This window comes from Grampus griseus, assembly GCF_964374135.1.
Source record: "Grampus griseus genome assembly, chromosome: 19".
Lineage (NCBI taxonomy): Eukaryota > Metazoa > Chordata > Mammalia > Artiodactyla > Delphinidae > Grampus > Grampus griseus.
The window spans coordinates 31,447,311-31,456,589 of record NC_139013.1 but is presented as its reverse complement, the minus strand read 5'-3'; the positions used below and the strand labels follow the sequence as shown (position 1 = coordinate 31,456,589).

The following is a 9,279-nucleotide window of genomic DNA, read 5'->3' as shown; positions in this document are numbered from 1 at the left end:
GTAGGAGATAGATAGGCCCCAGGCTGAGCAGCTGCAGCTGGTCTCCTGCTGACTCTTTGAGATGGGATACCAGTGGGAGAATTGGGCCCTGATTGGGTGCATTCTTGTGGATTTCCCTGCCCAACACATGCACAGAGAAGACCCTCAGTCTACGGGAAGGACAAAAGGAGAGAGGATACGCCAGCTGGAATCCATCTTGGCTGAGAGATTCACACCCACACCAGGACCAAATATGGAGATGACTGGCCAGGAAAAAAAAAAAAGGAAAACTGCCCCTATATAAGCAATCTAAGCTGCCCCTACTGGGTGAAACTCAATCTGACTCACCTGTGGGCTCTTTTACACATATTTTGTTTTTTCCACAAATACTTTGCTTCTTCCACACGTACTTTGCTTCTAATAAATGTTTTTATCTTTTTAACAGCCTTGGTCTCTTTGCTGAATTCTTTCTTCAAAGAAGACAACAACCGAAGTCCTTCTTCCAGCTTCTCACTGTGGGAATCAAAGCCTTCAGATAAAGACACAGCCCTACCCATCAGCTTGACTGCAGCCTCATAAAAGACCTTAAGCCAGAGCCACCAGCTAGGTTCCTACTCACAAAAACTGGAGATAATATATGTTTGGGGTTTTGATGCTGAGTTTGGGGATAATTTGTTACATGTCAATAAGTAACTAATATAACCACCATCTACAACACTTCAAAATATATCAAGTACCTAGAAGTAAATCTACCCAGAAATGTACAAAATTCAGATAAAATTCTAAAACTTAATTGGGACATCAGAAATAAACTGACACACTCACCAATGGTCCCATACATACGTGGCTGCCTGATTTACAACAGAGGTGGCATTTCTGAGACTTGAGGAGAGACTTGACTTTTAATTAATGGTGCTCGGATGGTTGGGTATCCATACGGGAAAAAAAAAAAAATTCAATCCTACTACATACCAGTCACGAAAACCAATTGCAGGTAAATTAAACACCTAATGGTGAAAAGCTACAAAACTTCTGAGCAATGATATAGAAATATGTCTTCCTGACTAATGTGCTATAAAAATTAATAATGAAATGTGACATTTTTGCACCCCCAATTTTGTCCACACACATCATCTTATGTTATCATTGCCTGGTACATCCCTGATCCCACCAGATGGTGAGCCTGGAGGAGATGGGGGAGAGGGGTGGTGGGAGCAGCAAATGGGCCTCCTCCCTTCATGGGGAACCTCAGGCTGAGCAATCCTGGCTCAACATGGGGTCTTTGTGCATGTGGGATAGACAGAGGGTAGATGGACAGATGTTGGATGTTGGATGGATGGATGACTGGATAAAAGGACAGATGAATGGATACATGAACAAATGGAAAATAGAGGAATAATGAATGGATGGACAGACAGAAGGATGAATGGATGAACAGATGAGTGGATGAACAAAGAGATAAATGGATGGGTAGATAAAAGACCAGCAGACATTCCCACAGAGGGATGGAAAAACTTACCAGTTTTGTTATTTAACAGAGGTGGGAAAGCCAAGTCAGGGCCTCAGATGCACTCTTGCTGGAAATGCCCCACCTCGCAGTTGGCAGGAATGTGGGAGTCCTCGCTGCCCTCTGCAGGTTGCCCATGGGCTCTGGGACCAGGGAAGAAGGCAGAAGTGGCCAAACATGACCCCTGGTGGTCACCATAGGAATGACAACCCCAGCACCAGACTTGCGGTCCTGGCGGTGCCCAGCCAGCTGAGGAGCCCACCTTCACCCTGACCCCAGCTGCTGACCTTCTGGCCCTTAGGCTGAGGCTCCCATGTGAATGTTCTTAGGCACAGCTCACATCACCAGTGGTGTGAGAGGCGCTGGACCCGATGTTCACACTCTGAAGGGCCTACTCCTGACCAAGTCCTGTTAGAAATCATCTAGAGAGAGCTGCTGAGGACATCCGTGAACAGGTGACTAATAACAGCCCACATTTAAGCACTGCTCATCACACTGGGCGGTGGAACAGGCCACTCACACCTTTCTCTCCCTGATCCCTCACAGCAGCCCTGGAAATAGCAACTAGGACGGCCCCCATTTTATAGATGAGAAAACTAAGTCTCAGAGAGGCCTCAAGAGGACTGCCAAGGTCTGCGATGAGTGAGTGGCAGAGCCAGGATTCGAACCCAGACTGTCTCTGATTCCCTCCCATGCTGGCTCCCTGCCTCCCTGCCAAACCCTGCTAGGACAATAATCATGGCTGACTTCCTGAGCATCCCGGCTGGGCCCCCAAGGGCACACAGACACACACACACACACACACACACACACACACACACACACAGCCCCTACTCCCGGGTGGCTCCCCAAGGGCACACAGACACACACACACACACACAGCGCCTGCCTCTAGAGGACTCATCATCCAGCGGGGTTGTTCCCATCCCTCTACTGTTCTGATAAGGAAGCAGAGGCTGATTTGAATCCCACCTCCGGCACCGAGTGGCTGTGTGACCTTGGGCAAGTCACTTAACCTTTCTGTGCTTCAGTTGACTCATGGGTGTAATAAGCATGATAATAATCAAACTTACCTCACAGAGTTGTTGTGAAAATTAAGTGAGCTAATATATGTAGGGAGCATTGGGTACATACTAAGGGTTCCCTCTTACCATTATTAGGGAGAAAATGGGGCTCAGAGAAGGAAAAGCCTGAAAACTCACAGGTGTAGCAATTCCACACTTACTTTCATTGTTTTTCAACAACAGGATGGAGACGAGGCCAGGCAGCAAGATGAGGAAGGTGGCAGTGGCCGTGGGCGCTGTGGCGATGCTGGTAGCGGAGCCTGGGGAGGACGCCTTTCCGAAGCTTTTCCGCTTCTGCCGGCAGAGCCGCCCCAGCACCGCAGACCTGGGAGGGGTCACTGACTTCTTGGCGGCCCAAGCAGCCCAAGGCATGGGGCCTGGTGCCCCCAGGGTAGTCAAATCTCAGCTAAATGTGTCCCCAGCCAGTGACCACGATGCATACAGAGCAGGACTTCAGCTGGCCAGCAAGTGGCGAGCCTACGGACTGCAAGCCTACCCCGGATTTATTTTTATCCCAAACCCTTCCTCCCAGGTCACCAGCGGCATTAGGTGAAGCAGTGCCTTAAGTCATATTCCCGGAAACCCAATGTATGTAACCTGGACACACGTGTGACTAAGAAGAGACCCAAGATTTGTGGGAACAGAGCAAAGAGCTTCTAAGGTATAAAGAAGTGAATAAATGGAGACCCTGAGGTTTATCAGAGAAACTGCACTGGGTGACCCTAGGCTACCACTGTAACTGGGACAGTAAGAAATACTCTGCCGATCACTACACACCTTCCCCTGCTGACCTGACTCCTCTCAGGGTAAGTGGACACCGCCTGTGGATTTCAGGGTTTCCGAGCTGAAGCCGGTATCCTGAATTACCACCGATGAGACTCCACGCTGGGAATCCATGTAGATAAATCTGAACTAGAGCACTCCAAACCCCTGCTGTCGTTCAGCTTTGGACAGTCTGCCATCTTTCCCCTGGGTGGCCTCAAAAGAGATGAAGCCCCCTCGCCCATGTTTATGCACAGCGGTGACATCATGGTAATGTCAGGTCTCAGCCGCCTGTTGAACCATGCAGTCCCGAGGGTCCTTCCCAGTCCAGAAGGGGAGAGCCTTCCTTGCTGCCTAGAGACGCCTCTCCCAGCTGACCTCCCCAGAGACTCAGTGGTGGAGCCCTGTTCTGTGGAGGACTGGCAGGTGTGTGCCAGCTACTTGAAAGCTGCTCGTGCTGACATGACTGTCGGACAGGTGCTGGCCGTAGGTCAAGACTGCCCTTTGGAACCCATGGAGGAGAATAAAAGAGATGCCCCCACAGAAGTTTCCTGTCATCTGGATGATGAGAATAGCCAAGAAAAACGAGCTAGGTTAAACCCTGACTGCTGAGACTTAAGAGAGCCCATTCCTTGACTCGGGCAGGTCTCACAGTAAATGATCATGCTGTTTTGTATTGCCATAGACTTTAGCACTGAGACAAGCCAAAAACAGACCAGGAAAAATTCATCATGGATCACACTGTTGCCTTGGAATGCACCCTGAAGAGAAAACTGATGAACCACTTTGTTCAGAGAAGTGTTTGACACGGTCCAGTCCTGGTTAGGTTTGGGCACCAACGTATGTGAGAAGTCCAAGGAGGTATGAGCTCCCACCGCAGCCTTCTCAGCCTCGCCATGACCTGTGAGAGACGTAGAAGTGAGTTTCCATGTCTATGGAGTCTTCTTTTTTTTTTTTTGGCTGCACTGCGCAACTTGTGGGATCTTATTTCCCCTACCAGGGATCGAACCAGGGCCTTTGGCAGTGAGAGCTTGGGGTACTCACCACTGGACCGCCAGGGAATTCCCTCCACATCTATGGAGTCTTTAAATACCTCAGGGGACTTCCCTGGCGGTTCAGTGCTTAGGACTCCATGCTTCCTCTGCAGGGGGCACTGGTTCAGTCCCTGATCGGGGAACTAAGATCCTGCCAGCCACGCGGCACAGCCAAAAATAAAATACATACCTGAGGTTTTATTGATGGGAAATATAATACCCCCCCCACCCCATCTAGTGATTTGTGGTAAAATTGTGGGTCCGTGAACCAACCATTAGTCTTGTCTTCTTAATTCTTCCAATCAACATCAAATTCTTTGATATTCTCTGGCCTTCACAGAAGAATCTTATACACATTAAGACAATGGAACTGGAAATCACATCCCCTGGAATACGAAGTAATCACAGTTCTCTCTCTTGCCTAAAAGGTAAATATATATAAACTCAAGGAAAGGGGAACAGTAGTTACTCCAGATGTCTTTTTGGTCTGTAAACTCTTCCAGTTGGCTTTTAAATGCAATTTTAATTGTTGGACTAAAAATGTCCCATGGGTATTCTGTAACTGTTTAATGCACGAATAAACTTAATTTCAAATTAAAAAAAAAAGTTGGAATCACATCACTCTTCTCAGAAACCAGCTCCCCTTTGCCTTCCAATAAAATCCAAATTCTGGAGCCTCTGCTACCCTTCCCCCTCCTCCCCTCTCCCTCCCCAGAGGCGTCCTGAACTTTGTGGCTGTCACTCACTCACTCTGTCTGTAGAGCTTAGTAGAGTATACATGCTTAGATATCATTTGCCTGTGCTGGGTTTAAAACTAAAGAGTATCAAACCATGTATAGTCTCTGGGATTTGAGTTTTTCAACTCAGCACCACGTGTCTTAGATTCACCACGTTGTTGCAGCATTTCTGCGATTGCCAGCAGTGCTCTCACGAACACTTTCGGATGTGTAACTAGATACACCTGCAGGGCTTCCTCTCAGATAGAATCCTGGGAGTGGAATGGCTGGGACACGGGTGTGCCACTGTTATCTTTACAGAGGAATGCCAAACTGTTTTTCCACGAGGCTTGAATCACTTTACAGTCCTGACAGCAATTTTGAGAGTTCCTGCTGATCCACATCCCAGCCAACATTTAACAGTGTCAGATGTCGCCCTTTTTACCAGCCAACTGGGTAAAAAATAACGTCTCATTGTGGTCTTCCTTTCCATGTCCCTGATCGCTAGTGAACTTAAGATCCCATCATGTTTTCTGGCCATTTCATCTTTTGTGGAATGCCAGGTCATGGTTTTTGCTCATTTTTCTCTTAAGTTGTTTATCTTTTCTTACTGATCCATAGGGGATCTTGATACCAGCTCTGTGCTTACATCTTTTCCCAGATATTTTCAGGTGTCTTTTGGGAAACAGAAATTATTTTTAATTTTTTAAAAATTTTATTGGAGTATAGTTGATTTAAAATGTTGTGTTTGTTTCTGATGTATAGGAAAGTGAATCAGTTATACATATACATGTACCCACTATTTTTTAGATTTTTTTTTTCCCATATAGGTCATTACAGAGTATTGAGAAGAGTTTGCTGTGCTATACAGTCGGTCCTTAGTAGTTACTTATTTTATATATAGTAGTGTGCATATCTCAATCCCAATCTCCCAATTTATCCCTCCCCCCCCCCCTTGGTAACCATATGTTTGTTTTCTACATCTGTGACTCTATCTCAAACAGAAATTATCTTTAATGTGGTCAGTTGCATCTTTTCATCATGGTTAACACCTTTTTGGTGTTTTCTTTAAGAGTTGTTTCCCCACCCTGAAGTCAGAAAGATATTAACCTATATTTTCTTCAAACAGTATTAAAGTTGTGCTTGTGCTTACTAACTCCACTGCACTGAGGTCAAAGAATGTGCTCTAATAGCAATTCTTTGAAACTTTTTCGGAGGTTGCTTTCTAATCTAGTATACTATCAAGTTTTGAAAATAGTCCATAAGTGCTTAAGGAGAATCTGATCGTGGGAGACAAAATTCAATTAATGTCCATTATATCAAGTCTGTTGCTTATGTTGTCCAAATCTTCCATATCTTGGCTAATTTGTTCAGCTTTGCCATCAATAATTAAGAGAAGCATTTGAAATATCCCATGCTGCTGGTGGCTTTGTCTCCCTAGTCTACCAATTTTTAAAAGATTTGTTGCAGTAAATTTGCAGATGATAATTCACTTTTGAAATGATACAGATATTCATAAGAGAGAGAAATAACTATTGTCATGAGGGAAGGGCAAAGGCTATGGAGGCGAGAGAAGGCCCCATCCTAGATTTTACAGGTCAGGGGCAGCTTCCTGGTCCAGACACATGGAGATCAGGAGAGGCTGCAAAGCTGAGATCATAAGGGTGTGTTGCCATCTTTCTGCAAATGAAAGACCTGACGGACAGTGCTCCAGGCAGCTTGTGCCAAGGCCTGGAGGTGAGAAAGGACCTGTTCAGGGAACTTGAAGTATTAATAGTTCAGGGTGGCAGAAGCAAGGAGGATGAGGAAGGAATGGTGGGAGACGGGTGGGAGAAGTGAGCACAGGTCAGACCCCCAGGGTCTTCGAGCTCCGGAGGGGAATTTGACTACAGGAGGGTTTCAGCAGAGAGGGACATGGTCAGGTTACGGGACGAAAAAATTCCCTCTGGCTTCTGGGTCAAGCTCAGACTGGGAGTGGGGAGGCAGGGAGGCCTGTGAAGAGGCTCTGTGGCGGATGGAGGCTGGTCTGCACCATGGTTGATGGGAGGGGCACCACAAGGCAGAGCCCTTTAGCATCCTGGTGGCAACCTTGGCTGGCAATGGGAGCCCTGGAGGAGGAGGCTCGAGTTGAGTGCAGGGCTCATTCAGTGGGCAGAGGGGTCCCCAGTCAGCGCAGGGTGGATCGATTTGAAGGGTAAAGAGTGGACACCTCGGACTCCAGAGCCAATGATTTCTAAGAGTGTTGCCAGACTTAGCAAAAGAAATAAAGAAAAGAAAAAAATAAATAGATGGAGATCTACAGGATAAAATTTGAATTTCAGATAAACAGTGAACATTTTTTTGTATCTGTCCCTCAAATTGGGCATCCTGTATTTTATCGGGCAACCCTCATTCAACCCTCCTCCCCCCATACACACATTGTCTTTCTGAAAAAAAACAGCAACAAAGCAACATAGAAACTGCTAGTCTGTGGCCTTTCTGGCTTCGACTTGTCATCCTTCCCCCCGGGCCTCCTCAGAGACTCTGGCCCTGAGCAGTGAGCCCTAGGGACCTCCAGCTCCATCTTCCCACTAAGTCTGGAAGCCCCTGACAGATGGGCCCAGTGCCCAGTCTGGGCAAGGCCAGGACCCCACTGGGAGTGAGGGGAGGGCACCGAGGCCCATCAACGGCTCCCTCAGCCCTGCCCCCCACCCGGTTAGGGCGTTTCCGGGAAGTGGTCCCTGCCCAGCGCCTGAACCCCCAACCAGGCTCAGGGCCACAGAGCTGGGGCCGTTTTCTAGAATTACCAGAACCATTCTGTGTCACTGTGGCCACATCCTCCCTTGGGCAGCCCTAGGCTTGGTAGGATCTAAAAGGCCAGGTCTGGGCTGGGCTGGGTCCTAGGCAAGGCCCTGCTTCAGTGGGCTGCGGACCGCTCCCCGGAGCTGCCCAAGAGAGAGGCCGGACGTGCCCGTGATCCTTGGCACCCGCATTGGGACGGGGGCCCACCCCAAGGCCTGGGGAGCCTAGTACAAGCTAGGGCTGGCCAAACTAGGGGAGCTCGAATGGGGGCTCACATCACCCTGAGAGAGGCAGGGGGACACTCTGCTGGAGTAGGAGTGGGAGAGAGACCTCCTCTGTGGGAAAACTGGAGAGATTTCATGGGAGGCATGATAACTGAGCCCCTGAGAATTTAGATAGATCAGAGGATTTGGGAACCAAGGGGTAGGGGGACAGGTGGCAATGGCCTGGAGCCTGTACCGTGTGAGAAATGTCCCTAAAATAACAAAAGGCTGGACCAAAGGCAGCTCTGGGGAACGTGGGAGAGGAGGTAGCGCAGCCGAAGGACAGCGGGATATGCTGAGCGAGGAGCTGGGCCTGTGAGGCCGAGCAGACTGGACCTTAGAGGGTTGGCCTCTGAGACTCAGTTGACACTGTAATAATAATAACAAAATACGAATGATAACGATAACCCTTTACTGAGCACTTACCCTCTGCTACGCCTCTTTATATGGGTTATTTTATTTACCCTTCAAAATAGGTACTACTACTGCCCCATTTTACAGATGGGAAAACTCAGGCACAGAGAGGTGGAGTGGCTTGTCCACAGTCACACAGCTGACAAGTGACAGAGCGGGCACTTGAGCCCAGGCAGTATGCGGAGCCTGCGCCACTCACCAATTAGTGAAGGGCTATTCATATCAAGAAATGAACAGAGGGCAGAGGATCCCCCTGGGAGAAAAGGGATCCGGCTCCAGCTCCCTCCCAGTGACGTTCAAAGTCATCGCAATCTATCTGATGGCCTGGAGCGGGGCCCTGAGAGCCTATCCCAGCCCAGCGCTCTAGTGCCACGTATGCCCAGAGCATGAGACCCCAAGAGCCAGAGCGGGTGGCTGCGTTGGGAAAGAGAGAAATGGCTGTGTAGGCAGTGCTAGCATTCCTCCTGCTGGTCGCCCAGCAGGTGCAGTCCTGGAGGCAGAGCCTCTCCATCTGGTGTGTCATATCCACAGACAGGCGACCACAGCATCACCAGACAAGGTTTTGGACCCAGTGGCTTCTGACATTGGCCAACAGGGCCCCCTGGTGTGAAGCCTGGGAAAGGCGCTCGCTTCGTGAGTGGTCTCCCACTTGGCCTGACAGGACAGGTCAAGGGCAATGGTGATTTTCTACGACTGCGACAGCTAACAAAACAAACAGGAAGGAAACTGAAATGGGAAGCCTGACAAAAGACTTGTATA

At 48.6% G+C, this 9,279-nt stretch overlaps 1 pseudogene across 1 annotated transcript; it reads left to right on the top strand.

The window, feature by feature from the left end:
* Nucleotides 1-2,758: 2,758 nt before the first annotated feature.
* Nucleotides 2,759-3,924, top strand: LOC309836269 (nucleic acid dioxygenase ALKBH1-like; annotated as a pseudogene). Its single transcript has one exon. The product of its transcript is annotated as a nucleic acid dioxygenase ALKBH1-like (transcript).
* The last annotated feature ends 5,355 nt before the right edge of the window (nucleotides 3,925-9,279 follow it).